Consider the following 21,943-nt stretch of genomic DNA (forward strand, 5'->3'; position numbering starts at 1 on the left):
AAACTGAAATATCTTTGGGTGCATATAGATTAGAATGAGACTTGAATAGTGTTCATAATGCCAAACTATGTTTAAAGCTAAAACTAATCATAGATATCATGCAAACCCACATTTTATAGAGGAGGATGAGAATTGGAATAGCTTAAAGGAGTTGATTCCTTTCCACCAACAAAATAATGTCGGAAGGCCCATTTAAGGCCCTGGTCTTACAGGTCAAGGAATGAACAACATTCTGCTCATCTCCACTTTCTCCACTCATTTTTCTGGGCTCAATCCTATCACCTAAGCCACTCGAACTCTGAAACTGTAAAAACTCTGATCTCCTCTTCCTTTATTTTCCAACTCCAAATACCATATTTGTGTTTTAATGTGATTGAAACCTTTTGCCCTACACGGCTTCCCCCACGTCCTCTCGCTGGAGGTCCATGCCCAAGGTGCGTAGCTGACAAGGATTATCCGCAAAGGTCTACACTACAACAGCATATCCAGCGGCTTACCTTTTTTTAAACCACAAATTTGCTTGAGACTCCTTACTCGTGGAAGAAGGACCCTTCTTCCGCAGGGTAGATCATAGCTTATTCACAGCTTGTCTTCTTTTTTTTTTTATAGCTCCGTGAGTTTGACATAAACCCAATATTCTAACCAGTGTATCTCCATGTCTTTACTTAGTTTACTAGAGTTGCTTTTACTTTCCTCCTTTTTTGTTTTGTTACTTTCCTTTTTGTTTCCCCTTTCATCGAAATACCTAAAATGTTCTATCTACCCCACAGATCCCTCAGTAGTGAGCATCTCGAGAAAACCATTGCATAACCACACTGCTTGTTGCCATTAAAAGTCCCTGGTCTTTCTCAAACACTGACAGACTCCCACAGCCTGACTCTTTTTCTTTTCTGATAAGTTCGTTCTTCTGTTCCCTCAACCTACTTCTTCAAATTATGTAATCTCTCCAAATGTCCTACCCAGCATTCTCCCTTTCTTATATCAAGTAGACTTTTCTCTGATTTCCTCATATCTGGCAGGGATTTGCATCTGCCCCCTCCTTTTATCCTAGCAGAGGGAGAGAGATCTATTCTTCCCACCGAGACCTGTGCCCTGGGTCATTTATTACCTCACCTTCACAAAAAAAGCAACAACAACAACAACAACAAACTTACCTTACGTATTATGTGCTCTATTAGCTGCTACCCTCTGCCTCCCATTGCCCATTGTTCCTTCTCAGGGGCCCATAAAGATCTTCTTCTTCTGAAAACATAGGCAACAGAGAAACACCCACCACGATCCTCTGGTTCAGTGCCCTACTTCAGCTCCCGTCCTCTCCCTGCTTCACAAATTCTTAAATTTCCAGTGAAACTCTTCCGTTCAACTATCACAATAGGCTCCTTCATTTAAAATCCTTATCATATTTTCCCTCAGTGGCATCTCATGGGCTGATAACCAACCTATCCTACAAATCTCACTTTGGCTCCCATGAAGTCACCGACTCCAGGCCTTTCCATTTAAAATCCTTGTGTGTTCTTAACTAATATTTCAATAAAGCTCATGTTCTCATCTCTGTCATCACCTTACTCTAACAGATTAAGAGTCTGCCTCAAATAAGTGAGTACATTTTCTCTAAGGACAGCGACACACATTTACTTACCTATGTCTTTGGTAACTAGCAAACTGTCTTATACATTATAAGTGTTCAATAAATGAGTGTTCACTCTGGATACAATGAAGGAACCAGATTTACCATTTCTCTGTAAAATTCCTTAAACTTCTCTGTGGGTCTTTCCACCTGTAACATTATTTGGACTGTTTAAGTCTTTTCACATTTGTTATGAGGGTTCAGTAAAATCGCGCATGTGTGCATCGTGCCTGGCAACAAGATGCATAACTAATCCTGTTCAGTGTGTGCAATTCCTTCACTCACAACGAAGAGAGGCACAGCCCCATAACAACACCCAGCTTCATACACCTACTGGTCCACACGAGGAGAAGCAACGAGGCGGGGAAGAAGGGGTCATCTCTAAAGTGTAAGGAGGATGAAAATTCTTCGAGACTGTCATCTCGACGTGTTTGCAGAAAAAACAAACCCACTCATACAAAACCAAAGGATCTAACGTTTGGTTTGGACACGTATTGAACAACTTTTCTTATAAAACCTCGCCTGTTTTATGGAGCAATCTGGAAAGGACATTAACTATTGATGAGGTATTTAGAGAGCCAGGAAAGTAAGATAAGCTGTTGCTGATAAAAGGTAGCAGCTGAGTACAATGGGTTTCTCCTTCGAGTCAATAAAAAAGCTCAATCACAGAACAACTCAAAAATCCAGATTGATTGGAACCAGATTCAATGTTAAGAAAAACAGCCTCAGTCGGCTGAGCAGCTGGCCACTGTGTATTTTCTTGTGGAACAAGGGAGAGGAGAGGAAATAGCACTGCCCTGGAAGTGAGGAAAGTACCCCCTTGATTTCTCTGGGTCTGTCTCCTACTATGTGAAATACTGAGATTGTACCGCACAATTCCAAGACCCCTTACAGCTCTGAAATCGTAACAGGATTGCCACAATGAACCCCTTCCCAAAGTGGAATTCTTAATAAGATTACTGTGATACTCTCCTTCACCTTACTTCATTACCAAGGAAATCAATTACACGGATGTGTGTTTTGCTTAGTATCAGAAGAACTTCATTATAAATACCTAGAAATACAGCTTCTACGTCACACTCATACCAATGACCTGAATCTATGAACCATTTCTCCCCACACTGCTAATAACACAATAATGTAGTTTATACTCGGAATTTGCCAAGAGAGTAGATCTCAAGATCTCACAACACACAGAAGCCTGGCGTAATATTACGTAATGACGGTAATCAATGTATACCTGTGTCAAAACATGGCATTAACTACATATAATTTTTGTCGGCTGTTCTCAAAAGAGCTGGAAAAAACAAAACAAAGAATGTACTGCACCCAGGGAGATATTCCCCCTTCTCATAAAGTTTTGCTTATAAACCGACGCTTTTCACATAAGGTTTCAAGGGCCTTATCCAACTTGCCACCAGGCTACCAGGTTCTGTGTAGTATGCTTTGTGATCCAACCAGTAGAATTCAAGTTATGGGCCCACTCCCTCACCTCCTTGGCTATAGAATGCATCTTTGGACTAATGTGATATCACGCAGGCTCACACACAACTGAAAAAAAAAAAAAAAAAAGAGAAAAGAAAAAAAAAAAAAAAAAGGTTCTATTAAGTCCTTGGATCGTGGTGCTGAGGCCCGGAGGATAAGAAAGGCGAAAGCATGCCCAGAATATAGAAAATGCTGGTTCTTCTAAGACAGAAAATGCCTTGTATGAATAACTGGCTGGAAACCTGTTGGTCTTTCTGAAGGATGATACCATAGTGGGGACTCAAGAGTTGTTCTCTGCTCCAGGCCGTTTGGGTATTTGGTGACAATGGTAGCTCATCAGTCTTGGTTAAGTGGGAGTTCATATTCCCGGACCCATATAAAGCCTCTATCTCTGCCTCCACGGCTACTTAATTTATAAGTGCATTGTACTAACACTGGGGTGGTCAAGATGGACTGCCTGAAGTCCAGTAGCTGTGTCATTTTATCCACCTGGTTGCCGGGGTCCCCCGATCTTATGACTTGGCTGGTCTCACGCAATCCAGCCTATGATGGGCATTTACATCTGCACAGTCATTTGATGACTCACGTTAACTCTCTTACTGACAGCAGGAGCCTGACTGCACGCCAAGAGCTGTTTTTCAAATGTGTATAATCCCTGATGCACTTGTCGCGGTCTTGTTCCAAAACCTTAGTAGGGCGCATTATGATTCTCCCATCGGTGCTTATAATAAACTATTCAAAACATCTTTTCCCATGAATGGGGTCGGTACTATCATAGCATCTGCTGGATCACATGGGTCAAGCATCAGGGCTATTTACACCACAGCCTGCACCGACTGCAAACCTCGTCCTCCTTTGAGCTCCTTTCAAAGCTGGCAAATTTTTGTGTCACCCAGTATACGGGTCAAAACAGTACTCCCAGAGAAATGTAATATTCTGCCTCAGAAACTGAGAGTAACAGGGTCTCGTTCCTCCTCGTGAGATGTACAAGGTACAACTAGTTGTCTTTGGATGATATTCTAGCATGTTCCTGGCCCCTGAACTCACTTAAGATTTTACGTATGTGGCAGGCCCTGAAGTATTTTCTCTCTCACCCTTTAGAGAAACTGTTTCCCAAGACTTCCAAAATACTAGCCATTTCTTGCTCATTTTGTCCAAATAATAGGATTTCACCGATAAAGCACACCCCTTTGTTAAGGAACTACCAAGATAGTCCAGATCCCTTGGGACTATATTGCGGGAGAACTCTGGATGTTTAACAAACCTCTGTGGCAAAATTCAAAATGTATACAATTGCCAGTGATGTGAATGCAAACTGGTTTTAATCTTTTCTGATAGGGACGGAACCCTTTGCCACATCAATGGCTGCAGTGTATGTATCAAAGGTCATTTTAACCCTCTCCGTCAGGATGCTACATCTGGCACAGGAGCAGTAATTGGAGCTACTAACTACCACCTGGTTGCATCTGCAGGAATCTTCTAGTATTCTCCAGTTTCCCTTTTATTCCCCCAAGTATTGTTGAAATTCATGGAGATATAAGCGAAAACAACTCTTGAATCTGTGAGATCTTTCAAGGTGATACTAATCCCTGCCATGAAACCTGAGATGTGAGGCTGTTTTTCATTTTTTATCATGCTTAAAATAGAGAAGACCAGCATAGAGGCTTCCATTTGGCCTTTCCTAATATCTCAGCTCTAATCCCAAAGACTAAGCAACGATTTTGGTGCTTGTGCTAATGAACAAGCATGTTGACTTGGAGATTGTATAAATGACCAAAGGGTGAGCCTAGAATTCAAATGGACACAGTACAAGCCAAACATGGGGAAGGACTTCATTTATGACTTGACCCCAAAAATGCTCCCTCTCTAATAGACTGACCCTGATGATATTTTGGTCAACTTTCTTCCTGTGTTCAACAGTGCTGACAAGTTTGGAGGATTCCCCTTCACCTAGTGTCCAGTTAATCAAGTAAAAGGCCATACTCCCTGCAGACAAGGACTTGGAAGCAATGCCAGGTACCCTTGCAATGTTTTACACTCCCTGTCTTCCTGGTGACTTAGTCTCTTTAATCTGAGTCTGAAAGCTCAAATTTTGACACGGAGAAAGGCATATTAAGTTTTTATTGGGGTAATGGCCTTCAGCCTCTTGACTACTCTTGATTTCTTTCGATTGTACAGATTGACTTGTATTTTTTGATTGCCCATATATTTTGTGCCTTATTTTATTAACCATCTCTAACTCTTTGAAGGTCAGGCCACTCAATTCTGCCACTCATTGTGATAACTGTGACCACCAGTCTTCTGATGATGAGTGATAGGTCCTGTCCTCTATTGCTGTGGTGGTCCCGTCACACCCATTGTCGATAGTTGTTCTACGGAAGAATCTCCTACCATCAATCCTGGCATGCAGAGCAAAACCACCACTGAATTTCTACGTGATTCTATTTACCCTCTTGCCAGAGCATTAGACAGGGTCCCAAGTAAACTGGGATTACATTATTTTCAGGAGAATCCCCCCTGATGTTTCCCTCTTGTATGTAAAGATTCCATTCCATCTTAAGCAGCTTCTTGACCTTGGCATAGCAAACTGGCCCGTATTAATAGTTGAAACTTCTTGTGGGCTCACCTACTCTTAAGTTCTGGTCCCCAAGCTTTTTCTGTCCTATCACCACAGGAGATGAGGACTCCTTTTACATGATATGAAGGAAGGCTTCCAAGTTTAACATTTAGCTTTGAATTTCCAATTAATTGATCAACTTTTTATTACCTTTTTTCCCCCTTAGCAACAGTCATCTGATTCCATTGAAACTGTAGTTACTATTTCATCCATATTTCTCAAATCCTTGAGAAATCATACCAGCCAATGGATTTCTTTCCATTGTTATAGCATCTCAGTTCTCCAGAGGGGAAGTTCAACAGTTGCATTGCCACTGTGTGCCAAAGGTGAACGGTGCTTTACTTACCACTTGCAGTGTGGTCCTCCTTACCAGCTGGTGGCAAATGATCGAGCTCCAAATTCCATCCCTGTGGCTGCTTTCTTATATCCCTCTTAGTTCCAATCATCAAAATTTGGGTTCCCTGGAAAACAGAACTCTCGCTTTTTAGAATGAAAGGGTGCCCTAGTCTGCTTAAGCTGCCACAGCAATCAATACCAAACCTAGAGGGACTGAACAACGGAGATGTGTGGTCTTACAGTTCGGGGGGATGAAAAGTCAAAGATCAAGGTTCCAGCAAGGTTCAGTTTCTCGTGCGAGTGCTCTTCCTGCCTCAAAGAAGTCTACCTCCTCACTTTGTCCTCATATGGCAGAGAAAGAGTCGGGTCTGGTGTTTCCTCCTCTTTTATGAGTGTGCCAGTTGTACTGGAGCAGGGCTTTGCCCTTATGACCTCACTGAACCTCATTAAACACTTCCTTAGAGGGCCCATCTCTAATACAGACATATGGGGACTTAAGGTTTTAATACATAAATTGGGCATTATACAATTCCATAGCAAAGGGTCAGATTTTCATACCCCCACATCAGGGGGTGTAGGCCACGTGGAATGTATCCTGGCCTAGGACAGGTTGGGCCTCTTCAGCTACAGTAATTTCCAAGGAACGCTGGCAACTGAGGCTACCTCCATTGGCGCTCTGAGCATCTCCAATCAGCTGCTCCCTCTGGGTAATTGCCCTCCACAGAGGAGAACAACCTCACAAAGGCCATGATTCATTCCTTTCTAAAGACGGCCTACGTTCAATGACTGGTTGAGAGAGACAGAAAAGGCCAGTCACCTTGCCCCAATTCAGCAAAATTCTGCAAGGCTCTCTTAGCTTTAGCGTTCCTGTAACCTTTCTTGAATCCTCGCTGTTACTATTTCACAGAACCCTTCTCCTTCTGCCAAGAAAGAGTAGAAACCATTCCCTCCCTCCTGCAGCTGCTGAGTATTCCCTAGAGTATTCCCCAGTAGACTGCACACTAATCTCCGTCTCAAGAGTTTGCTCCCTGAGCAACCTCCCCATGGACATTGAAAATCAATACATATATTTTAAAAATTGAATTTTGAAGCAAGGAAGTTTCCTTGTTTCATGTAGTCTTTGCAGAGCAGAAAATTGCATAAAACACTATAAAATTAGCCATAAGAAACACATCCACAAAATATGTATTACACTGGCAACTAAAATGCGACTAAAATTATAATCACTATTTAATATGTATTGTGCAATGGTATCAGTTATGCAACAGTCTTTTTTTATGAACCAGCACTTTGCACTTGAAAATGCAAAGTCAGTGAATTGCAATTCAGTGAATCACAAGCTTAAAGATTGAAATTCAAATTAAGTAACTTCTTTATTCATAGCCATGTATCATGATGAAAAGCAGCTATTTTTATTAGAAAACAATTTAAGAAACACTTAGAAAACTGTTTAACCTAATATTTGCAAATGTATATATATATATATATATTTTTTTTTTTTTTAATGTTATTTTTGAGAGAGAGAGCGAGCAAGGGGGTAGGGGCAGGGAGAGGGAGAGGCAGAATCCAAAACAAGTTCCAGTCTCTGAGCTATCAAGACAAAGCCAACGTGGGGCTTGAACCCACGAACCATGAGATTATGACCTGAGCCAAAATCAGAGGCTTAACTGACCGAGCCACCCAGGCACCCCTGCAAATGTATATTTCTTACTAAATTTATATTCAGCTATACCTCTCAGACTATATATAGTCACAGTAAAGTTCTCTTATATGCCTTCCTAAACCCGATGATGAATATGATGTTAAAAATAGAGTAGACAAGATGATCTTTCGCAGCTTCCAAATTCCAGAAGGTCATTGCACACTACGAAAATATTTGAGTCTCAAAATCTTCCCATTACACAGGAAGAAATACAAATATCACTCAGGTCGCCCAAACGCAGTGTCATCTACATGAGACTTCTAGTTTAATTCAATCAAGTTTTTTTCAGCAAATAGTATTGTTCGGTGCTTATGAACTCAGAAATGTCAGAAATGAGAGGTCGAATTTTGGCTTGCCACTTTCCAGTAACCTCCGGTGACGAATTTAATCTCTCCCAGACCATTACCAGAATGATGATCATAATGCCTATACCAAAGAGATGTTTTTAGAATAAAATGGGGCACTGGATGTAAGGTTATTAGTGCAGCGTCTATCTGTAGCAAGCAATCAAGAAAGGTGAGCCCCTGCTATCTTGCCTTTTACTGAAAAGCTTATAAATTAGGTATTATTTATGAAAAGAGCTTCAGAAACTATAAATAGTAAGGGTTTGTTTAACTACCACCACCCAAGTCATAGCTCCATGACTAATAAGGAAAGCCAGTCTGTCACTGTGCCCAGACCAAGCTAATGATTAATAATCTTCATAACAGCCTTAAAATTAGGCTTCATTTTCTACATATGAGAGATTTGAAAATCGGAGGGGTAAATGATTTGTCCAAAGTCAAACTTCTGGCACGTAGTGGAAGCCAGGGTCAAATGTACATCGTTCTGAATTCAGCTTGCAGTTCCTTCCTTATGCTGCATCAGCTTTCTAAAGAAAATGGTGACAATAAAGGCAATTAATTGCATTAGTTATTCTCTAAAAGCTCTTTCAATGTCAACATTTAAAGATGTTTTAATTGGTGAGTCTCTCGTGTCTTACTTTCTCACTCAATCTCAGATATTTACCACCAGGGGAAGTTGTAACTCATTGGCTGTGCGAGTTTTTATGCAGTCCAATTTATAAGGTCCATGTTTTTAATCTCAAAATTGCTGGCAATCTTATGGCTCATAATAAGACACTACACTATCCGCTGGCAAAATACCAAAAGTGATGAAACATGGGTATTCACGGGTCTGTGTTTTCAACACAGACACGGGACATGGTTTGCGGGTACAATAACGAATGTTTTTAAATGGTTAAAAGGAGGTGGAACTTTCTTAGTCTTATTCTTTCTCCTTTTCACAATGAAATCGTTGACTAGGGAGGAAGAACTGGGAAATCAAGTATTTTTTAAAGAGGCAGAGATAGGAAAGTAAGAACAACAAACGTTTAAAAGATTAGCTAGATGTCAGGCACAGGTGGTTTGCCACAGGGTACCAGGCACCTTCGTAACTATTGTAGGTGCCAAACGCAGATCTCACGAGAGTGTGCACGCACGCGTCACAGCCACAGTGTATATCTACCTATTATCTATCGATCTCACACCGACTCAGGGAGCTAGGGGGTAGGCCTTTTTGTTTCTCTTTTCTTTCGTTTTTAAAGAACACAAGGATAAAAGAGGTTTATTCATTTTTGGTCACAAAATTAAGGAGCTAGAATAGGCCCGTCTCTGTCTTCTCCCCTCCTGCCCCCAGGTCATTTTCTAGACAAACCTGTATTCTGAAAATAGGAACTGTTGCTCTGAATATAATAACAGGGAGGATGGACCAAATCCAGCCCTTCATGTATTTGTATATTTACTTATCCTTATTTGAGACAGTCCTTGAAAACTCTGAAACCAACTTTGTATAGATTCCTTATATCCCCTTAAAATTTATGTTTTATCTGCTTCTTAGCTCTGGATATGTAGTAAAGTAAGACAGAACACTAGAATAAAGAAAAATTCACAACAATTATATATATTTGGTATGATGTTAACTGTTAATTACTCTTCACTAAGTACTAGAGCATTGGTGAAAGTCCTCCCTGGAGCAGTCTATTATGTTTCTCTCCATTTTCATTCAAAAACACTTAGGGGTACCTGGGTGGTTCGGTCAGTTAAGTGTCCGACTTTGGCTCAGGTCATGATCTCATGTTTCATGCATTTGAGCCCCGCATCGGGCTCTGTGCTAACAGCTGGATGCCTGGAGTCTGCTTTGGATTCTGTCTCCTTCTCTCTCTGCCCCTTCCCCACTCAGGCTCTGTCTCTCAAAAATAAGTAAACATTTTTTAAAAATTTAAGCCACTTAGTATCCTGTTGTCCTATTCTGGGTCTATACTACATGATCTATACTTTTATGTAATATTTGGACTAAGGTGGGTCTTTTACTTCTTGCTGAAAACATTCATTTCTAAGATTGTTTTTTTTAAATATCTAAATAGTAAAGCTTTTTTTAAAGTTATTTATTTTTGATAGGAGGGGAGACAGGGAGAAAGAGGGGGGAATAGGGAGGGAGGGGGGAGAGGGAGCGAGAGAGAGAGAGAGAGAGAGAGAGAGAGAGAGAGAGAGGCAGGGAGGGAGAGAGGGAGAGAGAGGGAGAGAGAGGGAGAGAGAGGGAGAGAGAGGGAGAGAGAGGGAGAGAGAGGGAGAGAAAGGGAGAGAAAGGGAGAGGGAGGGAGAATCCCAAGCTCAATTTGGGGCTCAATCCCACAACCCTGGGATCACGACCTGAGCCAAAATCTAGAGTCAGACGCTCAACAGACTGAGTCACCCAGGCATCCCGAATTTCAGAGACTATAATACTTAATCTGAGAGGGGTGCCTGGGTGGCTCAGTCAGTTAAGCGACCGACTCTGGATTTCGGGTTAGGTCATGATGTCCCAGTTCATGAGTTCGAGCCCTGAATCAGGCTCCACACTTGGCAGTGTGGAGTCTGCTTGGGATTTTGCCCCTCCTTCCTTCCCTCTCTCTCTCTCTCTCTCCCCCCCGCCCCGCGTCCCCCCTCCCCCTCTCCAGCTCACTCTCTCTTTTTCAAAGCAAATAAATAAACTTAAAAAAAAAAAGTGTTCTGATTATCGTCTCCAAAATGATTAGCTCACATCTACGAGTTGAATCGTTTACTTGAGCTTAGTAACTGTACTACTAGATCCTACCTTTTCCAGCTATATCCACTGAAATCTGTATCTTTTGAGTTAAGCTCCATTCAGCTCCTGAATCATTCATAACTAAGGCAAGCAGTATGTGAAGACTAGTGTATTCCACGGTGGCTGGATTCCAAATTACTGTTGTCTTCTTAAGATGGAAAATGTGCCCCCTCTGCCTTTCTCCCTCTCCTGTGCATCACGCTTTATGTAAGACGAATCAGTCTTTTCTCTTGCTTACATGCACAGTCAGTCATTGCTTTGTATTCTTTCATGTTAGGGCTGACACCTAATTCCTGGCATAGGTTTGTCCCTACAACCTAGAAAGGAGAATACCTATCTTTTATAATCCCAATTAACAACCCGCGGAATAGAGCATTTATTTTTCATTATCAGGTCAGATCACGGTTACACCAGCATTTTTGGACACCAACGTTAGGTTTCTGGTTCTCATTGTGCTACTAATCCCAAATGCATGTTAAAGTTCACATTCACATTCTATCTATTCATCCCAACTCCCCTCCCGGCCTCCAGGTTCAGGAATTTGAACTAAGCTGCATAAAAGTTTACCAACTTCTTTTGAATAATTTTATTGCCAAGTCAAATCGAATAGTGGAGCAGAGGAATCTGCTCTGCCCTTGTTCCCAGCATGGTCTCCAAGATCCACCTGGTTCTCCAATTCTTCCTGCTCTTTGGTGAAAGGATAGAAAGATGACCATAGGTAGGTAGACACACAGCCAGACATAGACAAAATTGTATTCTCTGTGCTTATTAGAAAATCAATTCAGAAAACAAATAAGTGAAGGTTCTGTCTGCCCTTTGTAACTATTCCAAAAAAGTCACCCCTTTATACCATAAACTCAGTGGATGTTCTTATCATTTCACTTTGCCTTTGGAACACAGCAAAGATTCTTTTGAGGGATGATTGTCAGAACTCTGAAATTCTCCTGGAGAAATTCAAACCAAGGTATTAAGAATGCAAATATAAGGCTTGCCCCATTTTCAGGGAACTTAAGATCCATTGGAGTAGACCTCTAATATATTTGAAGTATACTTCCAATGCCAGGTATACGTCAAATCTTTGTAAACTTTATTTCATCTACCCTTAAATCAATGCATATTATCTTGTCTTTATCACATGAGGTTCAGGACAGATGGGACAAGCGCCCCTTACAAAAGGAAGGTGTGCCTGTAATGGAACTCTATCGGGTGAGGTCTTTACTCAAAGTAGCCAGAAAAAAAAAATAAGAAAATAAAAACAGAATACAATCTGAGTCCCTAGAGACAGAGGAGAGTCAAACTGTGGAAAGTAAGAACATCTTCTGAAATCCAAGTTGTAAGTATCTAAATGATGAGAGGCAATGGAAAGATTCTGAAGAAAGAAAATATTGTAATAGACTGAATAATGTGTGTGAAAGGTAAAGAAGAGCAAAGAAAAGAGCAAAGAAAGGAAAAGAAAAAGGTCTCAAAGAAAATTATCTCCAAAAAAGTCAGAGCGCCTCATAGTTTCTTTAACTAGCTATTAGTTTCTATTCTAAGACTACAGGTCAAAATTATGATTCTCCTTTCTCCACACCACTTTGTCTTACATTTGCCAAGACAACTAACATACAAGCCTGTCGTATCCATGCCGAGAATACTGGAAGGTAATTTCCAGGTGATTCAGAACCATCATGTGTTGAAAGTTCAGGAAACTTTCAGGATTTAATTTGAAGGTGACCCAATCGACCCCCAGACTAGAGATACATTCTTATCTTGCAATTTGTGGATGGATATGGGGAAAAAACGAAGTGGTGAAGTCTCTTATCTTTAAACTCACAGAATACCAGAGTTAGAAAGGGACCTAAAACACTTATCAACTCAGTCCTTTATAAAGTAAAGAATCTTGGGTATATGATTCTGATTGACTTTTGGCTATCCAACGTCTATTTGCCCATCTCGAGTAACAGGGACAGCTCACCACTCTTTATAATATTATATTAACATTTGCTTCCTATAGTCTCTTCACGTGAGATTTAAGGAATGACACAACACACAGTATTTTCTTATCCACAGGACAGCCAGAGATTTGAAAGTATATTTAATATCTCCCACGAGTCAACAACCTGCCCAAATATTCCAGGTCTTTCTATGATTCTACCTATAGGAGGGCTTCTCAATAATTTCCCCACCCGAGGCATTCCCTGGTAGTTTTTCAGTGTCCCCGCTCTGGTGGCATATCACTACTCACTCATGTCTAAGATTTAATCACCAAGACGGCGATTCAAGATCAGCCACATTCTTTTTTCGAGTGTTTGTTTTGATAGCGTAAGGAAACATGGAAACATTTGTTCTTGGGAGATAATGTCAGAATTAGATCTGTATGCCTTTCTCCAGATGGGCTCATCTTTCTAATCCAACTCATTTATTATACGGAGCATAGAGAGGTAGAAAAATAAAAATGCTAACAGTTGTTGAAAAGATGATGCCATCCGAGAGTGCAGATAACGTGCTTTAGCTCTAGCATACAATATGAGAGGAAACTACCGAAGGCTTCAGTGAATTGGGTCACGAACTGCACTTCCTATTACGGCTTTATACCTAATAGTACTTTATATCTTGTTGAGATGCAATAACGCTCTATGGCCTTTGAGGGCAGAGTAATAACAGCACGGGTTGCAGAGCCCAGTAACATTAAATTCGAGTCTCTATGACAGCATTTTCTGGCTGCACGACATCAGAAATGTTAATGGGTTTTTTTTTCTTATTATTTATTTATTTGTGAGAGAGGGAGAGCGAGCACGAGCAGCGGAGGGGCAGAGAGAGAGGGAGAGAGAGAATCCCAAGCCTCCCAAGCAGGCTCTGCACTGTCAGTGCAGAGCCTGATGCAAGGCTCCATCTCACAAACTGTGAGGTCACAACCCGAGCCGAAATCAAGAGGCAGACACTTAACTGACTGAGGCACCCAGGCGCCCGTGTTTCTGAGATCTGCATATCTAAAATAGAAAAATAACGCTTGCCCAATGAGATCAAAATGCATAAACAGAGTTAATGTTTAAACATGTCACACCCAGAAAATGGCACAGAATAGGGTGTTCCTATATCTCGCATCATTGCCCTGGTGTTTATTGTTATTTATTTGCACGTGTTTGATATGCCTTTTGCCATTCGTATACGTGAACATATACAGATGGACATGAACAGTTACACATGCTAGTGTAGAGCGTACACACATAGATGTCATAAAAATCTAAAAATCCAGATTTTGTTTATAACTTCTAAAAAGTGGTTGGGGCGCCTGGGTGGCTCAGTCGGTTAAGCGGCCGACTTCGGCTCAGGTCATGATCTCGCGGTTCGTGAGTTCGAGCCCCGCGTCGGGCTCTGTGCTGACAGCTCGGAGCCTGGAGCCTGCTTTGGATTCTGTGTCTCCCTCTCTCTCTCCGCCCCTCCCCTGCTCATGCTCTGTCTCTCTCTGTCTCAAAAATAAATAAACATTAAAAAAAAAAACAAAAAAAAAAAAACTAAAAGCAGCAGCCATAACCATAGCAGAGAACTGAGTGATACAAGTGACAGAATTATTCAGGTATAATTTGATGGCATTCAATAAAGGGACACAATATACTGAGGATGGGAAATGAGGACATGAGAAAAATACAGCACAATGCAATAAATATAAGGCTTAGAAGTAAATTTCCTTGATCAAAGGAGTGTTTCCTGCTTTTAAGAGCCAATCACACTTTTAAATAGTTTTACATTAAGATGGAAACCACTTCATCAACCAGATTAGGGGAATTGAGTGCAGAGATTAATGGAGTAACAAATGTCTCAGTCAGAGCTCTTTCGTATGAATTATATTCCCAATTCAGTCACTGAATTCAGTATAATCTTGGACAAGAAATTAACTGTGATGATCCTTAATTTCCTCAGCTATTTTAAGAAGAAGATAAACTTACTAGGACAACACCTCCCTTAAATGTACTAAAAGAATATAATGGAATAATAGATGAGTATTGTGGATTTAAGTTGGCTATAAAATATCAGGTGCCAGTGTAATGAGAACAGAATATTCAATAAATGTGATCTGATGGCTGCTTATTCATAGGGAAAAATCACCTTAAGATTCTTGCCTCACATCATTAACAAAAATAAATTTGGGGAATGTTAAAACTTGAGGCACAAGGAAAAAGAAAAACTTTAACATTTCAGGATTTTAACTAATGCTAAACACTAAAAGGATTGTGGAATTCCACTTCCAGGCAAGATAAAGATAACAGGGATCTAATTTAGCCACTTAGAAAAACACACACAGACAAAAATATAGGGCACAATAGTTTTCAAGATGCTAGCAAATGAGCAGTACAGAACACTGATCTTCCCCATAAGATGGGAAACAAATGAAGTCAGGCTCATAAACCCCTTAGCTTATGGCCTTAAGAGAGTTCTCAAAGCACACAGAAGACCACAGCACAGAGAAGAGGAACCCAGGCAGAATTCACCTGACTCTCGGAGTTGAAGAAATCAAGTCCAAAAGTGAATCGCAGTGGCTAGATTTGACAATTTCAAGAATTTTCATGGGCAAGCACAAAATCCAGCGTTCTATTTACAATGATAATTTATAATATATGTATGTATCCAGTTAAAAATTACCAGGCAGGCAAAAAAGGTAGGAAAATATGAATTATAATAAGGAGAAGAATCAATTGATTGAAATGGTCCCATATCTAATACATGTTAGGCATACTGGGCAAAGAAATCAAAACTATTATTATAACCATATTCCATATGCTTGAGAAAGCTAAGTAGGCATATAAATGTTATAGAAGATAGAAAAGATAAACGTTATACGTTGAGAGATGAAAATTATACTGTGTGAGAGTAATAAAAATGGGTGGGATTAAAAGTAGCCTAGACATCACATAAAAAGAAATGAAGGCAAAACAATCTAAACTATATATGGGGGAAAAAAAGGTGAAAAAAAAAGACCAGTTGAGCAATGGAAAATCTTCAAGCATTCTAGAAAAGACAGGTGAAGAAAATATTTTTTAAAATAATGGCTCGACATGTATTCAAGAAAAAAAAAGGGAAAAACATTCCATGGTTATGGATTAGGAGAACAAATATTGTTAAAATTTCAATACTATCCAAAGTAATCTACACATTCAGTGCAATCCCAATCAAAATTACACCAGCATTCTTCTCAAAGCTAGAACAAACAATCCTAAAATTGTATGGAACCACAAAAGACCCTGAATAGCCCAAGTTATGTTGAAAAAGAAAACCAAAGTGGGAGGCATCACAATCCCGAACTTTAGCCTCTACTACAAAGCTGTAATCATCAAGACAGCACGGTATTGGCACAAAAACAGACACATAGACCAATGGAATCGAATAGAGACTCCAGAATTGGACCCACAAGAGTATGGCCAACTAATCTTTGACAAAGCAGGAAACAATATCCAATGGAAAAAAGACAGTCTCTTAAATGGTGCTGGGAGAACTGGACAGCAACATGCAGAAGAAGGAAACTGGACCACTTTCTCACACCATTCACAAAAATAAACTCAAAATGGATGAAAGACCTAAATGTGAGACAGAAAACCATCAAAACTCTAGAGGAGAAAACAGGCAACAACCTCTTTGACCTCAGCCGCAGCAATTCCTTGCTCCACATGTCACCAAACACAAGGAAAATAAAACCAAAAATGAACTATTAGGACCTCATCAAGATAGAAAACTTCTGCACTGCAAAGGAAACAATCAACAAAACTAAAGGCGACCGACAGATTTGGAGAAAATATTTGCAAATGACATATCGGGTAAAAGGTTAGTATCCAAAATCTATAAAGAACCTACCAAAGTCAACACCCAAAAACAAATAATCCGGTGAAGAAATGGGCAGAATACATGAATAGATGTTTTTCCAAAGTAGACATCCAGGTGGCCAACAGACACATGAAAAGATGTTCAACATCATTCATCATCAAGGAAATACAAATCAAAACCACATTGAGATACCACCTCACACCGGTCAGAGTGGCTAAAATTACCAACTCAGGAAGCAACAGATGTTGGCAATGATGTGGAGAGATGGGAACCCACTTGTACTGTTGGTGGGAATGCAAACTGGTATAGCCGCTGGGAAAATAGTGTGGAGGTTCCTCAAAAACTTAAAAATAGATCTACCCTGTGACCCAAAAATAGCACTACTAGGAATATATCCAAAGGATACAAGAGTGCTGATTCACAGGGGAACATGTACCCCCAATGTTTACAGCAGTGCTTTCAACAATAGCCCAATTATAGAAAGAGCCTAAATGTCCATCAACTGACGAATGGATAAAGAAGATGTGGTTTATATATACGATGGAATACTACTTGGCAACGAGAAAGAATGAAATCATGCTATTTGTAGCAACATAGATGGAACTGGAGGGTATTATGCTGAGTGAAATAAGTCAGCCAGAGAAAGACAGATATCATATGTTTTCACTCATATGTGGAACTTGAGAAACTTAAGACATGGGGGAAGGGAAGGGAAAAAATAGTTTCAAACAGAGAGGGAGGCAAACTGTAAGAAACTCTTAAATACAGAGAACAAATTAAGGGTTGATGGGGGTGGGAGAGGAGTGAAATGGGTGATGAGCATTGAGGAGGGCACTTGTTGGGATGAGCACTGGGTATTGTATGAAAGCGATGAATCATAAGACTCTACCCCCAACACCAAGAGCACACTGTATACACTGTATATTAGCTACCTTGACAACAAATTATATATTAAAAAAATTCATTTAAAAAACTATGAACCCTTTGATTCAAGATAATCATTGATCTCCAAATACAAGAAAACTTCACAAAGTGCTCAACGTTCAAGAGGTATCACGATATTATTTTATAAAATTTCATATAAAAATTTTCACATGTACTTTAAACTCTTTAAAAGTTAATCAAATTTTTAAAATAATTTTTTAATGCTTATTTATTTTTGAGAGAGACAGAGCGTGAGCAGGGGAGGGACAGAGAGAGGAAGACACAGAATCCGAAGCAGGCTCCAGGCTCTGAGCTGTCAGCACAGAGCCCGACACGGGGCTCGAATTCACGAACTGTGAAATCATGACCTGAGCCAAAGTCATATGCTCAACCGACTGAGCCACCCAGGTGCCTCCAAAATAATTCTTTAGTGAGGACTATATAACATATCTAAGAGTTAAGTGTACATCGACAATAACAAGAAGGCTCGACTGAAGGGGAATATATTATTGTAAGTTTCTTACACTGTAAGTGAACATACACATCACTTGAACATGATCTGGCATAAGTAAAATATAAGTTAAACTCCAAACAACTACCTAAAAAAATCAGTAACAAAACACAAAACCAAGAGATTACAGTCAATGAGCCAAAAAAAGAAAAAAAAAAGATAAAATGAAATAATAAAAACACATCATTAATTCAAAAGAAAGAAGAAACAGAGGAAAAGTTGAAATAAAAATATATGGGCCCAAGAAAAAAACAAATAGCAAGATGATAGATTTAAACAAAGCCTTATCAATATCACAGTAAACACTAATGGTTTAAGCACCTCAATTAAAAGATTTTTCACTGATTATAAAACAGACAAAAACAAAAGAGACCCACTCTATATTTCATAAAGCATAACCGCTTTAAATATAAAGTCACAAGTCATTTGAAAGGAAGGATTAAAATGTATCATACTAAGAGAGGCAGCATTTTAAAGATCCCCCCAGCCACCCACGATTCCCACCCTCTAATTATTCAAACGCTGATCTAGATGCCACTATGAGCCTTGCTAATCCGCTGACCTTCAAACAGAGGAACACCCTGGATACTAGTGTGGGCCCAAGGTAGTCCTGTGAGCCCTTGGGTAAGTAGAAAAGAGAGTGGAAGATGGAGAGAGGGGAGATGTGGAAGCGGTGGTCCGAGAGACTTGAAGCAGAGAACTGGACTCTCAACTGTTGGAAAGTTCTTTTTAAGATGGAAGAAGCAAGCCACAAGCCAAAAAAAAAAAAAAAAACAAAACCCTGCAGGTGCTTCCAGGGAAGAGAACAACCCATCAACAATTGCAATGGAAAGAGGGCCTAAGTTTGAATGAGCTTAGAAGCAGACTCATCTCCAGAATCTTTAAAAAAGAAACACGGTTCTGCTGACAGCTGGACTTTGACCTAGTGAAACCCAAAGCAGAGAACCAGCTGAGCCGTGTTACCTCTGAAATTCTGACCTATAGAACTGTGAAATAAGTGGATGTTGCATTAAAGTACTAAACTTGTGATTTGCTGAGGCAGCAATAGAAAACTAATACACATATTAACACAAGTCAAGAGAAAGCTGGAGTTCTCTTTATTGATAGTGCACACAGACACACACACAAAAGATTTTTTTTCAATGTTATTTTTGAGAGAGAGAGCGAGAGAGAGAGTGGGCATGTGCAGGGGAGGGGCAGAGAGAGGGGGACAGAAGATTCCAAGTGGGGTCCGCACTGACAGCAGAGAGCACGATGCGGGGCTCAAACTCATGAACCCTGAGATCATGACCTGAGCCTAAGTCAGACACTTCACCGACTGAGCCACCCAGGTTACCCTAAGTGTTTTTGAATGACAGTTCTGAAAAAAAGTCTCTTTTACCATCAGAATCATTTGTTTCTCACCGTGCATGCATATATCCCTTGCCACACATCTAATGCTTAAAATCAACTCACAACTCCTCCAGTGTGCCTCCCCTTTCAAAAGACACCTACTAGGGGATTGAGTACTGCAAAGTTATTGTGTCCGAGACCTCATCAAACACGTATCTGTGGTTAGTTACCTCACTCTTGAGACCAAGAATTTCCGGAGTATGAGGGGATCTAAGTGATACAGAATTGTGAGTAGGAGGTAAATGGAGAAGCACGGCAACAGTGTTAGTTCTTTTTACTTTTAAAAAAAATTTTTTTTACATTTTTTAATTTATTTTTGAGAGACAGAGCACAAGCGGGGGAGGGGGCAGAGAGAGAGGGAGACACAGAATCCAAGGCAGGATCCAGGCTCTGAGCGTCAGCACAGAGCCAGACGCGGGGCTCGAACTCACAAACCATGAGATCATGACCTGAGCCAAAGCCGGACACTTAACCGACTGAGCCACCCAGGCACCCCTAGTTCTTTTACTTTTTTATTCACACCCAGATTAATAGGCCAATTTTCTTGGCTGAGTGCCTAGTATAAAGAGGATAATTAGACTGAAACACGAATGAGGCCAAATGCATACTGTCTATTTGAAAGTTAGACTTACCTTCCAATTTATTTAACCACGAAGCTCAAAATTCAGCTTAATCAGTATGGCCACAGAGAATAGAAACGTATTTGGCTAATTCCAGTTCAGTTTCCCAAGGTTCTTCAAAGTCCCTAATGGAACAGTACAGCTGGTATTACTCCGTTCTGTGCAAGGGTGACCTTGCTGCTTCCAACATGCTTAATGTTTGCTGTGCCATAGTCCTGTTATGCTTTAGCTCATATTGTCATTTAGGAAGGATTGAATCAAGCTAACTATGCACTCAATTTTTCGATTTAAGGAAATATGTACAAATGGCCAATCTCAACATCAGGAAAGGCCTATTCTTAGCTCAAGTAAAAGGCAGTCACTAAACTGATAGATCCAAATCTAATTAGTTATTGACTGTTTCCTGCAATATTGACTTTCTGCTACCCTGTTTCCTATTACATTGACTGGAGAGCCTGGGAACATTTGACAAAGCTGGTCAATTTAAAACTGAAATTCTGTACTGACTTCAGTAGGTACCACTAAAAGAACATTTTATACATACACACACACACACACACACACACACACACACACACAAACACACACACAATTAAATAAAAACAGTAAAGCAATGATATACCAGGTAAAACCAAATAAGAAAGTTCAGGTGATAATATTTGATAATATTTATATCATAAAAATATAAGTGAAAAAATGTGAAATAGCATGAATTGGGTCAATCTATGTTACATTGCCAACATACCTAATTAATACACAACTGATATCTGAGCAATACTCAGGAGGTTTTTTTTTGCAATAATCTAGTAAAAGGTAAGAAGAAACTTCCAAAAAACCAGCTGATTTTGGAAATATGAACATGTTACTCTCAGTTGTTGACATTTCAAACAGAAAGAAAATACATAGATTTTTTTTTAAGTGAATTTATTTATTTTGAGAGAGAGAGAAAAAAAAGCATGAATGGGGGAGGAGTAGAGAAAGAAAGAGAGAGAGAGAGACAGAGACAGAGAGACAGAGATTGAGAGAATCCCAAGCAGGTTCCACACTGTCAGCACAGATCCCAATACAGGGCTTAACGCCTCTGAACTGTGAGATCATGACCTGAGCCTAAATCAGATGTTCAACCGACTGGGTCATCCAGGCACCCTGCATAGATTTTTTTTTAATGAAAAGACTCTTCCGTGTAAAAATCAAACAAACAAAAAAAAAACACCAGAAAGACTGTCTTGACATTAAGAAACTGCAAGCATCACGAGACTATGTATATAAAGGATGAAAAACTGGTCGTAAAATTAGATGCCAGATTTTAGCAACATATACAGAGATTTAAAAGAAAAAACTGTGTTCTGAGAATTTTACACCTGCCTTAAGTTGTCAGTCACTTGTTTGAAGGCAACAAAAAGATATTCACTCTCTGCTTTTTAAATGACAGAACACATGCTAGATTTGCTCATTTCTAAGCAAAGCCAGAAAAATAACAGAAAAGTTAGTTTACACATAAGTTAATGAATATTTAGCAGCTATCAAACACATAAAAGAGTATTCTTGTGGTCAAGATGCATTACATAAACCCAGAACTATCAAAGTAATATACCATGGATCCATATGACCATACTTGGGAAGCCAGAGTTCACTGGCCATTTAAAAGGAACGATGAGAAAAGCAAAATATTTATACTTTTTGGAAATTAAATACAAATTTTTAAACAATGTACTAAAAAAGTGATAAAAAAGGAAACAGAAAAAAATATTTAAAACTAAACAGTACTGCTAACCTACATCTCAAAGTTACAGAATAAAGCCAAGATGGTGTACCAAGAGGATCA

The 21,943-nt window shown here is 39.8% G+C and overlaps 1 long non-coding RNA gene across 1 annotated transcript in view; it reads right to left on the reverse strand.

The window, feature by feature from the left end:
* Positions 1–6,083: 6,083 nt before the first annotated feature.
* The window catches only part of LOC144615970 (uncharacterized), a 323,741-nt gene continuing 307,881 nt past the window's right edge, over positions 6,084–21,943 (reverse strand). Inside the window, exon 3 of the long non-coding RNA XR_013554815.2 lies at positions 6,084–6,190. This is a non-coding gene — a long non-coding RNA (uncharacterized LOC144615970). The remainder of the gene's footprint in view (positions 6,191–21,943) is intronic.

This window comes from Panthera onca, chromosome A3, assembly GCF_046562875.1.
Source record: "Panthera onca isolate mPanOnc1 chromosome A3, mPanOnc1 haplotype 2, whole genome shotgun sequence".
Classification (NCBI taxonomy): domain Eukaryota; kingdom Metazoa; phylum Chordata; class Mammalia; order Carnivora; family Felidae; genus Panthera; species Panthera onca.